This window comes from Podarcis tiliguerta (assembly GCF_965153285.1).
Source record: "Podarcis tiliguerta genome assembly, chromosome: 16".
Classification (NCBI taxonomy): domain Eukaryota; kingdom Metazoa; phylum Chordata; class Lepidosauria; order Squamata; family Lacertidae; genus Podarcis; species Podarcis tiliguerta.
Window position 1 is genome coordinate 39124647 of NC_139549.1, and position 15771 is coordinate 39140417.

The following is a 15771-nucleotide window of genomic DNA, read 5'->3' on the forward strand; positions in this document are numbered from 1 at the left end:
AAGAGGAAGATATGCATGTGTGAATGACCCATGCCAGCTAATTATTGCAGAACTGTCATGTGACCTTAAACATGACTTTCAGGTGTGTCCTCTACCCCCAAATCAACTGAGCAGTGAGTGGCTGAAGTAATGCATGTGCATATCTGAACTGGCCCAAACTTTAGCTCACACACCAGAAGAACACATTCTTCATCAGTGGAAGAAAGATGGAAGTTCTTTATATCTTACCAGTGTGGTGTAGTGGTTAAGATCGGTAGTCTCGTAATCTGGGGAACCGGGTTCGCGTCTCAGCTCCTCCACCTGCAGCTGCTGGGTGACCTTGGGCTAGTCACACTTCCTTGAAGTCTCTCAGCCCCACTCACCTCAGAGTGTTTGTTGTGGGGGAGGAAGGGAAAGGAGAATGTTAGCCGCTTTGAGACTCCTGAAGGGGAGTGAAAGGCGGGATATCAAATCCAAACCCTTCCAATTTCAGAGGATGGTGGCTCAAGGGGGCAGGTTTGAACACCAAGAAGGACACTTGTAAGAGTGCTCCCCGTCCCTCTGCTGTATATCAACCAGGCTGGAGACCTTGCCTTCTCAAGCGAGAGAATCCATAACATTTTGGCACCATAAATCTCAGTACCAGCAGGTTCCTGCTATTTATTTACTCTGTGCCTATTTCTAAGGTTATTGTGGACAAAAGGCCGGCTGCTAAGAAGAGCCCATCTAAACTCAGCATCCTCTTCTCATTGTGACCAATCAGATTCCCCAATGGGAAGCCTGCAAGCAGGACCTGAGGGGGGGGGGTCTAAAGCAGCTAGATTATTCTGCATTATTTCCTTCCCAAGACAAAGGCTCCCGCTGACCCTTTCTGCTGAGCAAACTACCTCTCCATTGCACACAAGTCCTGCATAGCCATGTGGGTTCAGACACACCTTCTAATGACAGCCTTTGTTTCCTGTTGAGTTTGCGCTTGCATCCTTAAGTGAGTTAATGCTTTATAATAGCACCCAAAGCAAAACAACCAGCAAAACCACTAGCTTTAGATTGTGAACAGTCTTTGAGATTTATAAATGAAAAGCATAAGACACCTTAACAGTAAATTACAAAAATATCTATGAACTGGAAATGGAAAACTGACGCACAGATCCCTCCGGACATCTTGGAGATGCTTGTGGCAAAGGTTACCCAAACATTGCTAAGGGAGGCCAATGGCATCAATTAAGTGCCAGCGGCTGTGTTCACACTTTAGTCTGAGCCTGGGTGCTATAGATGTGCAGCAGAGAGGCAAGTCTCAAGTGCAGGCCTGCCTCTGTCCCCAGTGGAGCGCTTTCATACATTATAAATACATACAGTTAATGTAAATTGTTATTTATTTTTCTCCTTGGAGACTTGGCGCAAATCAGCGAAATGTTTTAATTTGTCTTCAAAAAATCAGCTGTGTAACTTTTTCTTCCAGCCTTCCACCAGCACCACAGATAAGCAATATTTTATTCATTACTTTTGATGCAACCCACTGGCCATTTTGTGGTGGCTCACTTGCTTTGGTGATCCGCTGGTGCTGAACAGGGCACTGAAGTTCTTGCCTGCTCCTGGCCCTGAGGGCAGCCCTGCTCAATCCGACCATCTAGTCCAGCATCAAACTCCTGCAGTGGCCAACTAGGGAAGCCCACAAGCAGGACGGTTTTTTTGATCATTATATTTCTACCCCACCCATCCTCCAAGGAGCTCAAAGTAGCCCACACAGTTCACCCCTTTGCCCACCCTGTGAAGTGGTTTAGGTCTTTGGCTAATTAAACAGTCTCTTAAGCTGTGGGGTATTGTTTTTGTTTCTTACTATGTTATGCATTTTTATGTATTAATATTGTATGTTGTCCAGCTCCACAATACTATGATTCTATGATCCTGGGTCTCCCGGTCCTAGTCCAACACATTAACCCAGCCTTTTTCAACCTTGGGTCCCGAAAAGGTGTTGAGCTACAACTCCCATCATCCCTAGTGAGAAGGGCCAACAGTGATTGAAGCTGTAGTTCAACAACTTTTGGGGACCCAAAGTTGAGAAAGACTCCAAACCAGTACACCAGGCTGCAATTCCCAGCAACTAACATTCTGAGGCTATCTCCATCGCCATTGAGACTAGTAGCCGCTGTTAGCTTCCATGAATTTGTCTAATCCCTTTTGACGCTGTCCAAGTTCGTAGTTCTCGCTATATGCCACCTGAACTGTTAGGGCATAATTTAGCTGATTTGAAGGCATGGGACCCACTTCCCTGGCTAATTCTGGGATTATAGGTAAGGTGAGTGAGCGTTCACACTGCTGCTTAGCCCATGTTTTCATTTGAGGCTTCCAGACCCAGCTCTGCTTCTCATCCAGTTGGCAGTAATGATTATTTCAGGAAAGGTGCGTGTAAAATGAATCCAAGCGGGACAAAGCAAGGATGGGAGATGCAGTTTTCAAAACCACAAGAAATGTGATTGTTTTTAAAGCCACGTGTTTGCCACTAAATATGGGAGACTTGTCAGAGATGGGGCAACTGTTAGTGCTGGACTCCAATTCCCATCAGCCCCATCCAACTTGACTACCTGCCATGGATGATGGGAGCAGTAGTCCAGCAACATCTGGACTGCACCACATTGGCCTATTGTATTCTGAGCTCTGGGGAATTAGAAAGACAACCAGACACATTCAATGCAACAGGCCGATAGCACAGATATGTTATTAGAGAAAAGCACAATTGCATGAATTCCAATTTGCAGGCATGGGGAAGTCAGCACATAATGGCCAGCCCTGCCCTGATTTCTGTTGTGCTATTAAAATTCCATTTCAGAAACCTTTGTCTCTGAGGAATCTCTCTCTGGATTGGTCTCCATTCCTTGTCATCTTATTTTTATTGTGGCCTCATTCCCTCAGTTCTGTAGCCAAACCAATCTTCCTTGGGTAATTGATATGCCCACTGCTTCGCAATTTCAGATACCAGTTTCCATTACCTCTCCCTTCCCGTCATTCCAGGCCTAAATTTACCTCCATCACACACTCCTTGTAGCAAACTCCTTGCCTTTTATTCTGGTAATTCATGAGGCTTAGTCACAAAATCTCCTAGGGGTTTCATACCAGCTGATGTATACTCTCCATTTGGTTCTGTTCAGGCCTTGCACACAGGCAGACAGAGGGACTGAGCACTTGTCCCTGGCAAATCAAATGACGAGCACAGTCTATGCTAATTAAAATAAGGAATAAATATTCCAGATTTTAAACCTGTTACCCTTTGTGTGTGTGAGGGAATGTAAAAAAAAACAACACACCTGGAAATAACAGGAAACCTTTGTGAAACAAATTCTGTTTTGATTTTAATGTCCACAATAAACTGCCTGTAGCAGAGGAGAAAGTAAAACAACAACTTTCCTAAGTGCTACGCTCTGAAGGCCAAGTTAGAAAAATTGCCATTCCCTCACTTAGCAATTGCTTGAATGGCTTTTTTAATTATTTTTTTTAAAGGAAATAGGTATAGAGGGATCCAAACTGGGACCCGACATATCAGGAGAATAAAGGCTTTTATGCTTTTGTTTCCTTATCCAAATCAGGAACCCACAGCTGTTATTTGTGATGGCATAAAAGTCCACATGCCTATCAATGAAAGCTTTTTATTTGAATTTAGATAGTGGTACAAGCATGGGGGGGAAACAAAGGGTTAAGCCACCCCCCTCCCAAAACAAATATGCAGCATACATGTAAGTAAATTCCAAAATGACAAAAATCAAACCATTTAACAAACACATAATAAATTCAGTATTTATTTTATTTTATTTTATTTTATTTTTTAAAAAACCCTAATCTAGGTTTAAGTGCAGGCATCTCCCCACTTGTGCATGACTGCCCTATACATGTGGCACTGGCAAATGAACAATTCAACTCTCACCTGAAACGACGGGAGAGAGCTGGAAAGTCCTCATGGCTCGCGAGGAGGTTGGGTGACAGGCCCACGGGTACCCAGTGAGCTTCATGGCTGAGTGGGGAGCTGAACCCAGCTCTCTCAGGTCCCTAGCCCAATACTCTAACCACTACACAAAACTGGTTACAATATTGGAAGCCATGCCCCGGTGCAGCCCAACTCCAGAATTAAGCCTCACTTCCCAAGCAGCTTCTGGAATAAAGGCTTCTACCCAGAAGCCCAGAAGCAATCTCCGAGGGGCTGATCGATCACAGCAAATGCCTACATTTTGCAAACACAACAAAGCAAACAAATAAATTAACTTGCCTGGACAAGACCTCACTTCACACTAAGTTAAAAAAAATTTTTTTGGGAAAAGATAATCCACTCTACCCCAAACCACCAAGCAGCTGATGTCCTCTCTAAGCTGCCCTTCTGCATTTTCTCTAATTCGCTACATTACCCCCTGAGAAATCCAGTCTGACGTGTTAATTAACTGGACCAGACTTCTGGAAACCTTTTGTGCCTTTTCTTGAGTCCAATTTTCACCCACCGACGTGTTTCCAGGCTGTGTGGATGACTGGGTGGCGGGGCCTCAATGTACCCGTTGCATTTTCTTTCCTTTTTGCCCAGCAGCTGAGCTGTCTGAATTAGCTAGAGGACTGAGTGGCTCACAAGGCCCTGGCAGGCTCTGCCGTACGAACCCGAAGCCAACCGGATGGCTTAATGGTAAACTCTGCCTGAGCAATTCTTAAAAGATGTCTTCCCACGATGGGAATCTGTATTCTAAAACAAATCCCCATTCATTAGACAAATTAAATCTCTGTGATTCAGCAAGTTCAGTGTTGGAATGGACACTATGACAAATTATAGTGGTGCTTTGCAAGACGAAATTTGTTCTGCGAGTTTTTTCATCTTGTGAATTTTTCGTCTTGCGAAGCACGGTTTCCCATAGGAAATGCATTGACGGTTTCCCATAGGAATGCATTGACAGTTTTAAGAAAAAGGCGCAAGACGTTTTTGTCTTGTGAAGCAAGCCCATAGGGAAATTCGTCTTGCGAAGCAACTCAAAAAACAAAAAACTCTTTCATCTTGCGAGTTTTTTGTCTTGCGAGGCATTCGTCTTGTGAGGTACCACTGTATCCATTTTTAAAGTTTCAAAATATTTTGGGACTGTGTTCTCAAAGTGCTAGGGGCACATAAGAGGCCTCCTACACACACACACACACACACACACACACACACACACGTTTCTGCAACAGCTCTAATCACCAATTTAAAAATCTCAGTATGGTTTGGGAAATGTAAATCTGCCGCATCTGATCAATAGCCCGTGCATTCTGAGAAACCGCAACAGCAATCACAATCATTTCCATAGGGGCCGTTGTTTTATGTTGTTACTGCAAAGACCAACAGAAGCAGTGCTATTTTTTCTGGAAAAAGAGGTGTCAGAACTCCCCATGAACGCCTCCCTTGGTCTCTTATAATTGCAATGGAACCACCAAGAGATGCTGGAACTGAGTTCTGGGGAGTTCCAGCCGGAAAAAAAAAAAAGCTCTAAACAGAATAGAACCTTGTGGTACCTTGAAGACTAATAGATTATGGCAGATGTTTTTAACAGACTGGAGCCCTGAGCTACCTAGCTATCTGCAGCCAGAGGAGTGCTTAGGGCTCCCTTGCACCCATGGCAAGGAGATTCATCGGTGCCCCCCCCCTTTAAAAATCATTTTACTGTGGTGCGAGAAGGACGGGAAGCTTCTCCGACATTTGATCTCACCATGACAGCGGTGGTGTGTCGCACCACACATATGTCACACAATTTTGTAGTCTGATAGGTGATGGGGGGGGGGTTCCTTCTCTAATTACTGCACCACACAGACACTTCAAAAGCAGCAAGAAAAGTGGTAGTGATAAGCTTTTCATTAGGTACAGGATGCTGGAAGATTTTAAGGGCTGTTTCCCAAACTTTGTCTTTGAAGGCTGGTTTGGCTTCTTAACTGGAAACTTAATCCCAGGATCAAGTGACCCTGTTAGTGAAATAATGGGGGAAATCAGAAATAAAGAGAAATGCCTCTCTCCCTCAAAAGGGGTGCACCTCTAGTCTTATTGACCTGCCTCCTTCCTACCCAATGAGCCAGGTTGTCTCTAGCCTCACAACAGTTGCACTTGAGCGCAGGGGAAAGAGAGCTGGTGCCATTCATTCCCTTGTCCAAACAAAGATAAGGGGAATTTTCACCACCACCTCCTCCTCCTATTCCTTACAAACCAGGGGATAGAGTTTAGAATACCAGCAGCAGGAGACCAGCAGCTTGCATAGGCTTTTTAACCCAGGGAAGAATGAGGAGAAGGGGATAAACTGGGTTGCAGTGTCTTCATGCTCTTTCTTGCTGCACTAAAATTGGGCACCTTACAACTGAATTTGCTGCTATGGGGGCAGAGAGCATACATGCTCAAGGCATTTGCTGATGATGCGGTGATATCCGTACCTTGGGTTTTAGAACAAATTGATGAATTCGGAGAGGTATGAACTACGCTGAGATGGCAAAGCGTACAGGAAGAATTAGAAACCAGGAAGGGGAGGTCTTTAATAAAGAAGCTTATAATCTATTTGAAAAGCTTTTGTAAACAATTACATACATGGATAGGATTGACAGAAAACTTGTAGTAAAAACTTGAACTATGGATTGACAGTTATGAGATGCAGAGGGGAAAATCATTACATTAAGATCCACAATGCGGGGGATGGGGAGTCAAAGTTACCTGTGGCAAATAGGCCTTGGACCTATTTGTCTGGACTTGTTTATTCACAGGAGTGGAACATCCACACACACACACACACACACACACACACACAGCATTAATTGCCCTCCTCTCTGCTGCATCCTAAACCACTCCTACCCCCCCCCCCCCGCCACAAAATAGTGAGCTGGGCATAAGTGGGTATGGGGGTAGGATTGCAGCCCCTCCTGCTTAATGGTTAGTGCTCTGGTTTGTTCATATTGGGTTTTATAAAGTACAGATAGAACAGGTAATGCAAATAAACAGCCTGGTGTCATTCACAGATGACAAGGTGTAACACATTAGGTTGACTGTGGCATCTTCACCACTTAGGGTTCATCATCTACGGTCAGTCCTTGTATGTTAGTTTACAAACAAAATTAAAAGAAGGAAAACAGCAAAACCAACAGTTAACATTCAACTGTTGTACAATCAGATATCCTTGATGTTTCTGATTTAGTTCTAACATACTGTCTGGCCTAGAACAGTGTTCCGGTTTGCTTTGCTTTTTGTGGTTTTTAACTTTTCCAATGCAGTGAGGAATTGTTAACTGCACAATTGATTTAAGATGAGCAGTTTTAACCATAAAAACTTTGCCACATGCACTGCACACAGAAACGTATTCCTTCAGACGCGTTGCATCCATTGCACTGCCCACGGTTTTGCCTATAATTCAAATAAGAGACTAATATGCATGTGTTTTGTTTTGGTACCACCGTAATAACCTGCAGGCGGGAGCGGCCGGCCGGCCGGCAAGGGGCGCGCGCGCGCCGCTCTCTTCCCCGCAGCCCAGCGGCGCCCAGTGCGGGAATGTGCGCAAAGGAGAAGGAAGTAGCAGCCGCTGCCGCCGCCGCCGCCGCCGCCGCCGCGCCGGAGCTGTCAGCGCGCTCCCTGCCGCTCTTGCCGCCCCGGAGCAGGAGCAGGAGGAGCAGGAGGAGGGCCACCAGGCGCCCCGCTGCCAGCCCGAGCCGCGCGGCAGCCGGAGGAGAAGAAGGCGGCTCGCCCTCCCGCCGCTGCCGGGGCTGCTTTTTGCATGGAGATCTCCCCCGCCGGATAGAGAGGGAGCCTGCCAGCCCGAGCCGCGCGCCCCGGAGGGAGCCGGCAGCCGGCGGGTGCGCCGCCCGGGAAGGCAGAGCAGGCCGGGCGGGCGGGAAGGTGAAGGACGCGATGCCCCGGCGCCGAGCCGAGGTGAGTCGGAGCCCGGAGGAGGGCGGAGGGCTGGGGCGGCCGGACGGGGGGCCGGGGCGCCGAGGACCCCCTCTTTCTTTGGCCGGGGCGGGGGAGGGAGGACACGCGCCCGCTGCTCGCCTGGAGGAGGAGCGTTCTCACGTGACGCTGGAAAGGAAAAGAAAGAAAAGGTGGGGGGGGGGCCCAGCCCGCCCACGGGGCGCCTTGCGGTGCCTCGGAAAAGCTTCGAAAAAGGGTTTCGTGGCAGTAACTGGAGCCGCGTCCAGCTGCCTCTGTCGTGTTTGGCCGCTTCCAGGCGGCTGCCCTGATGCGCCCGTGCCAGGTGCGCCGGGGGAAACCCGAAAGGGAATCACCGGGTGAATCCAGGGTTTCTTTCCCGGAATCCAATAGGATGTAGCTGCGGGAATGCCTGGTAGCAGGAAAGGGTCATGTGGAGGAAGTTAGGTTTTTGTGGCAGGGAGTTCCAAGGACCCGGGGATAGAAAAATGAAAGAAGCACAAATCCATCTTTAGTGGGCTTTAAAGGTAAAGGGACCCTGGACCATTAGGTCCAGTCGTGGCCGACTCTGGGGTTGCGGCGCTCATCTCGCTTTACTGGCCAAGGGAGCCGGCGTACAGCTTCCGGGTCATGTGGACGCATGACTAAGCCACTTCTGGTGAACCAGAGCAGCACACGGAAACACCATTTACCTTCCCACCAGAGCGGTACCTATTTATCTACTTGCACTTTAATGTGCTTTTGAACTGCTAGGATGGCAGGAGGTGGGACTGAGCAACAGGAGCTCACCCTGTGTGGGGATTCGAACTGCTGACCTTCTGATTGGCAGGTCCTAGGCTCTGTGGTTTAACCCACAGCGCCACCCGCGTCCCCTTAGTGCGGTTTAGGTGGGCTGAATTTTTCCCTATCTAGCAACCAATATGTGCCCCTTTGGCACCAGAGGCAGACCCCAAAATGGCACCCCCTACCCACCAGGTAAGAAGGAATGAGGGAAAATCTACATCAGGAATAAGAGCGAAAGAAAGATCTACATTGGGATCTGCTGCCTTTGTGGACCCTGCAAAGTGAGGGGGTCACCTCACCTTGCCTCATAGGGAGGCTGGCCCTGAATAAAGATCCACATTGGAATCTCTGTGGATTTTGCTGCTTGAGACAGCTACCTCAGCTTGCCTCATAGGTGGGCTGGCCATGCATAGGAAGCCACCTCCTGCCAGGCCAGCTGCTCTCTCGGGGTTCTCTGTGGAAGGGCCATTTCCATCCCTTCTTCTTGGGATTTCCCCCGGAGTTTCCAGGGGTTGAACGTGGAATGTAAGCAGATGCTCTGGCCTCTTGAGTTCTGGCCTTGCATGTGAATGAACCACTGTAAAGGTAAAGGGACCCCAGACCATTAGGTCCAGTCGTGGCCGACTCTGGGGTTGTGGCGCTCATCTCGCTTTATTGGCCAAGGGAGCCGGCGTACAGCTTCTGGGTCATGTGGCCAGCATGACTAAGCTGCTTCTGGTGAACCAGAGCAGCGCATGGAAACACCGTTTACCTTCCCGCCATAGCAGTACCTACTTGCACTTTGACATGCTTTCGAACTGCTAGGTTGGCAGGAGCAGGGACCGAGCAACGGGAGCTCACCCCATTGTGGGGATTTGAACTGCCGACCTTCTGATTGGCAAGTCCTAGGCTCTGTGGTTTAGACCACAGCGCCACCCGCGTCCCGTACAGTAGATCAAAACCATGCTTGACGTATTAAACTGCAGCAGATGAGGGCCACATTCTCTTGGTGGCAGTGGGTGGAGCCAAAGCTGATGATGAGTGGAACCAGCAGCAAAAGTGTCCTAGATTAGCTGGTACTGAACGAAAACTGCCTGCTTTAATCTTCACTATGTCCAGCTCAGGATTTTATTCAGGTCAATTTTAGAAGGAAGCCCTATCTAGTCTAGTTTGATGGGGTTGATCTGAGATATCCTGAGGATTTTTCTTTTAGTACAGTAGACTAATATTGCTACTGTTTTGGAAAGCAAGTGAAAGCAATCCCTTTCTGACTTATTAGCTTGTTATTTATTATAGTTATATCCCATCTTTTCTCCCAGGAGCTATAATTAGTGTATGTGGTTCTCTTCCTCCTCATTTTTATTCTTTCTCAGACTTGGGTCTCCAGCTGTTGTTGGACTACAACTCCCATCAATCCCTAGCTAGTAGGATCAGCAGTCAGGGATGATGGGAGTTGTAGTCCAACAACAGCTGGAGACCCAAGTCTGAGAAACAACAACCTTATGAAGTAGGTCTGCCAGGTTACAGTGCAGCAGTCTAACCACTACACCACACTGTTGGTGATCTATATACACACAGAGTATGTATGCAGACGCCTGCCAGTTTGTTCTCAGACAGCTGGGGGTAGGGGGAACTTTAAGAAGCTGGTAGAAATGAAGAGGAAATTAACAGGAAGGAAGGAACTCTGATGGAATATTGGGAGGCGCACAAAATGAGACCCAGAGGCCTTTCACAGTGGAACTGATTCAAGCATGAGCCACTAGGCATTTAAGTATGTGAGTGAAATGGACCCTGGTTTCTGTAGGATGGTCTTAGGTGCAGAATGGACACACTGAGGCTGTGCCTACACTATGCATTTAAAGCACATTTCCCCCTTAAAGGATTCTGGGCACTGTTGTTTAGCCCTCACAGAGTTCACAATTCCCAGCAACGCTGAACAAACTGTGGTATACATAATTCTTTGGGGGGGGGGGGGAGTGTGCTTCAGGTGGAGTGGATGATGCTGTCACATAGCCAGGAATTGTTGCTCTTTGGGGAGCAAACTACGAGTCCCAGGATTCCTTGGGGGAAGCCATGTGCTTTAAGCAGCATTATATCTGCTTTAAATTTATGGTGTGGGTGTGATTTACAGTTCATTTCTTTATTTTAAAATCATTTATATACTGCCGTTCCTCTCTAAGGAGATCATTCTAGCATACACTGAAAACAGTAAAGCTTTGTAAATGAACAGTAGGAAACACCAAAGCTAGCATAGTAGCTAAAATATTGAGGAGGGCTCAAAAGGGTTCTTTAAACAGAAAAGCCTTAACTTCCTCCCCCCCACAACCCCCTCAGCCCCACAAGTTGTGCTGGCTGGGGCTGGTGGGAGTTGTGAAGTCTGTAATAGAAGAACAACATTCTAGATTTAGACCACATTGGCGCCATATATTGAAAGCACTTTAAACAGAAATGGCTGCTGCAAAGAATCCTGGGAGCTGCACTTTGCTAAGAGTGCTGAGAGGAGACCCGTCACAGAGCTACAGTTCCCAGAACTCCCTGTGAAGAGGGATTGGCTGTTATATCATTCTAGAAATTGTAGCTCCAGGAGAGGAACAGGGGTCTCCTAACAACTCTGAGCACATTTAAGAAACTACATCTCCCAGAATTCTTTGGGGAGAAGGCATGACGGTCTAAAGTGGCGCCATAGTTGTGGATGTGGCCCAGCTGACAAATTAACCAGTTAACCAACTAGAAACTCATCCAACAAATCAGACTAGCTTTTTGTGAAATGAAACGAAAGGGCCACAGGAGGAGAGCTCTGCCTTTGTGGCACCTGCACCTTTGTGGCAGAAGGTCCCTAATTCAGTTCCAGCGTTTGCAGGTAGGGCTCCGTGCCAGAAACCTGGATTGCTGCCGCCACTCGGACTGCGTACAGATGATGTGTTCAAGGTGCAAAGCACATTTTTTCCCTCGAAGGATTCTGGGCACTGTCTTTTGTTACTGGTTCCTGGGAACTGTAACTCCCAGAGCGGTAGACTACAATGCCCAGAACTAATTGAGGGAAATAATGTCTTTTGAATACATGGGCGTAGCCAAGAGGGGGCGGGGGGCAGCTCCCCCCCCCAAATCAGTCAATAAAAATACATAGCTAATTGAGGTTCTGCCCCCCCCCCCCGCAACGAAAACCCTGGCTATGCCCATGCTTGAATATGCTTTAAAGGTGTGCTGTGCTGCTGTAAGAGAATCAGGGTCAGAGAGGGGAATAAAGGAAAACGACCTTACCAATATTAATTATATATAGTATGCCCAGTATCAGCAATACTGAGCAAGATGGACCAAGAATCAGATCCTGCCTAAGACAGCTTATTAACTCGGTACTTCCTGATTCCCAGTTAACCTTTTTAAAAAGGTTGTGCCATAAAGATGCCTTAGATGTATAATTGAAAATGCAAACTGCAAAGATCAGTTAGGGACAAACGTACCTTTTGCAAATATCTGTCGATAGTGAATCATGGGTGGTCACACTTGCACCTTAAATTTAAAGCACACGCCTTCCCCACAAGAGTCTTGGGAACTGTAGTTTGTTTTAAGGCTACTGGGAATTATGAAATTGGGTGAACTATGGTTCCCAGGCTTTTTTGCAGGGAACCCTTGACAGTTAAAGTGGTAGAAGTGTGCTGTAAGTGTGTGGTGTGTGACTTTTGTATCCCTCTGCACAGTGTGTTTTCAATATTACAAACCCAGGTTTGCCCAGTGTCATGTGTGAACTGGGTCTTAAGTTTGCTGCGCTGCACATTGAAGAACAACTGAGAAGCAAAGTAAGAAAAAGTTGAGTGGCTGTCTTGTCTCTTTCTTTGTTTTGTATAGAGTTGCATAACTCCAGGTTTATTTCTGTTGTTCATTTTCTCCTTTGTGTTGCATACTGCTCACTTTATGGTTCTTTCCACTAAATTCATGATTCTTAACCTTTCCCTGAGGGGAAGTGTGAGGCAGTGATAGATCCAGAGCTGTTTCCCTTTTTGTTTATTCCTAAACTCGTTTGCCCCTATAAGACTCCTTTCTTATTTATGCAGTGGAAACAAAGGAGGCTTCATGGGTTGCTAAGAGACGCTCTCCCAGGGTAACTGGCCACCAATTCTTGTGTTAATGATAACTTCTGGGCCCACTTCAGCACCTCTTTTTAGGACAATGGCTAGCCCTTCAGAGCCCTGCTTGCCTCTTTGAAATCTTCTTGGCGCCCTTGGCTTTTCTAGCAGGTGTGGGATACCTGTAGGGCTCTTTTGGAATTTCATACTTGGGTCAGATAAGAGTGTCAGACTGAGGAAATCCTCCCAGTTCATAGAATCAAAGAGTTGTAGAATTGGAAGGGACCTTGAGGGTCATCTAGTCCAACCCCCTGCCATGCAGGAATCTCAGCTAAAGCATGCATGACGGATGGCCATCCAACCTCAACTTTGGGGTTTCACATTGTGCCGTAGAGCAGCTCACACTCCCTTTTTTCTCAGCCTGACCTGCCTCACAGAGCTCTTGTGATGATAAAGCCCCACGTTATGCCCAGAAAAGGGAGGGATACCATTGTGAATAAGTGAATCATCGGGTCCTGTGTCTTCCTCATGTGCAGACCATCGTTTTCTCTCATCCAAGGCTGCTGTTAATAATAATAATAATAATAATAATAATAATAATATTTATACCCTGCCCATCTGGCTGGGTTTCCCCAGCTTCTCTGGGCAGCTTACAGCATATATAAAGCATAATGAAACACCAAACATTAAGTTGTGTTTGAGTGGTGTGTAAACCCTGTCCCGGGTTTTAAGGGGAAAACAATTAATTCCTGGATGCCAAGATCCAGGTTTGGGGCAAGTGCTCTTTGGTGAAAGAACTCCAGCAGAGATTCAGAATCACAAAACATGCAGCAAATAAAGCGTGTGCATATAGGCTGTTAAACCTTAAAAGCGCCCTTTAAAGTTCCTACCAAAGTTTCCCACTTCCCCTAGCATAGAAAGATACCACACATCTGGTAATTTAAGAATGGTTTGCTTACAAACTCTCCAAAGGTCAGAGTCATGTGCTTTTCCACGCAGAATCATAGAATTGTAGAGTTGGAAGGGACCACGAGGGTCATCTAGTCCAACCCCCTGCAATGCAGGAATCTTTGCCAAACATGGGGCTCAAACCCACAACCCTGAGACTAAGAGTCTCCTGCTCCACCAACTGAGCTATTTCACAGATGGTTGCAAAGGCTGTAAAGTGTAGCTTGGTTACAAAACGGTTCAAGTTCCTAAACTATTGGTATAGGAGAATGTTCATTTCACACCCTGTTCTTGCCTGGAAAAAAGAGGCTGGTTAAAGCCATGCGGCTGAGCTGGAGCAACCATCCCAGACCTCCTCACACACCGAATTCTCAGGTAGACTGAATGAAGCCAAGACTTGATTGCCTATTTCCTCCCAAGGTGAGGGGACGTGACATAGCTAAGTCTGGCAGGACAGCTTGCTCTATGGTTTTAACCCCTTCATGCATTAATTCGACTTAAGCATGCTGGTTATATGAGGCCGATTATCCCACAAGTACAGTAACAAATAGTATTGTCTACTGAGACTGCTAGTGGCTCTTCAAGGGAGAGGTCCCCACCTCCCACCCTCTCATGCTTTCTTGCCTGGAGATGACAGTGATTGAACCTGCATGCAAAAAAAGTATGCGCTCCACCCCCGAGTTAAGGCCCGAGTCCAGCTAAGGGCAGGTTTACAAGTACACAAGTGATGATTCACAACTGAATGTGTGAACAGACATCTGTTGAAAAGCCTTTGTGTTGGGAGAGATACAGAAGTTCTGCTGGTGTTGTTTAATATGAGATAAGAACATAAGGAGAGCCCACCCGGATCAGGGCGAAGGCCAGTCTCGTTCAGCATCTTGTTTCCTGCAGTGGTCAAGCGGATGCCCTGCGAAGGCCACAAGGCGAGGGCACTATTCTGGCAATGCCCCCCAGCAACTGATAGATTTAGAGAATACCAATTCTGATTCATCTAGCAGCCTTCTGCCAGCATTGCTTGGCGATTTTATGAAGCCAAAATAACAACACCCCCCCCCCACCCAGTGCAGTTTTGAAATCAGCAGTTAAAAGCAGTGCAGTTTTGAAAGGGTGAGTCTACCATCTTGATTCAAAATGGCATCCAGTTGTATCCAAACATAGACGAAAACCTGCTCCTTGGTCTCAGGAACCATTATGCAAAATTTGCTCAGGATACCTTAAGGTGTCCAGTTCACAGAGAACAAACAGCTTTCCAAAAATATATAGTCGATATTTTAGTAAAGCTCCAGGCACCTATGAATCTTAGTACAGCGGTAGCTCGGGTTACAGATGCTTCAGGTTACAGACTCCTCTAACCCAGAAATAGTACATCAGGTTAAGAACTTTGCTTTAGGATGAGAACAGAAATTGTGCGACTGTGGCGCAGCGGCAGCGGGAGGCCCCATTAGCTAAAGTGGTGCTTCAGGTTAAGAACAGTTTCAGGTTAAGAACGGACCTCCAGAACAAATTAAGTTCTTAACCCGAGATACCACTGTACCTTTAAATTCTGAGTGTGAAACAAAGATTAGGAATCAGTTGTGTGTCTGGAGGGCCGAAGATCCAATGGGGTGAAAGCAAACAACTGAGCCTCAAGGACTCCTTGCAGTTGAAAAAGGTTGAAAGAGAGTCCTTTTAGCTTGTTAGTTTCTGCTAATTCTACTTAAGATTTCATAACTAACTTTTAAAATTAAATGGCCAGCTGATGCCAGCCTTAATGAATGTATATATGTGTATGTAAGACTTTTATTTGGGAATAAAAATATTTTTGCAATTCTTTAGCACTTCCTCTAATGGTCCGTGGTTGCTTTTGTGGACGTTTTGAATGTCATCCAACAACAGCCGTTCATTCATGACAACTTATTTTAAGTGGCAACTTGTTTTTCCCTCCCCTCTACCTTTGTGTGACAATTAAGAACTGTGTTGTGAAACAGATCTCTTTAATGAAGAGGAAAAACCTGGAATGTGTGCCATGGTGCTGAGGCTGTACAGTATTTACAGGAAACATTGTGGGTTTATTACCCTAAGGTTAGGCATCACGTAGATGGCAATTTAAGTGCCCAGGGCGTGTTGAAACGAGGCTTTAAACAAATT

General features: G+C 46.5%; 1 protein-coding gene and 1 long non-coding RNA gene across 9 annotated transcripts in view; one reads left to right on the forward strand and one right to left on the reverse strand.

The window, feature by feature from the left end:
- Positions 1-15771, reverse strand: part of LOC310666937 — a 288749-nt gene that overhangs the window by 82151 nt on the left and 190827 nt on the right. The window lies entirely within an intron of this gene.
- Positions 7487-15771, forward strand: part of PITPNM2 (phosphatidylinositol transfer protein membrane associated 2) — a 210676-nt gene continuing 202391 nt past the window's right edge. For 6 of the 8 annotated variants that reach the window (XM_083418112.1, XM_083418123.1, XM_083418120.1 and 3 more), the window contains exon 1: positions 7488-7873. The gene's annotated coding sequence lies outside the window, so the exon portion shown is untranslated. Of the gene's footprint in view, positions 7874-15771 lie in introns of all 8 variants that reach the window. The other 2 variants (XM_083418121.1, XM_083418119.1) reach the window with 1 other exon arrangement.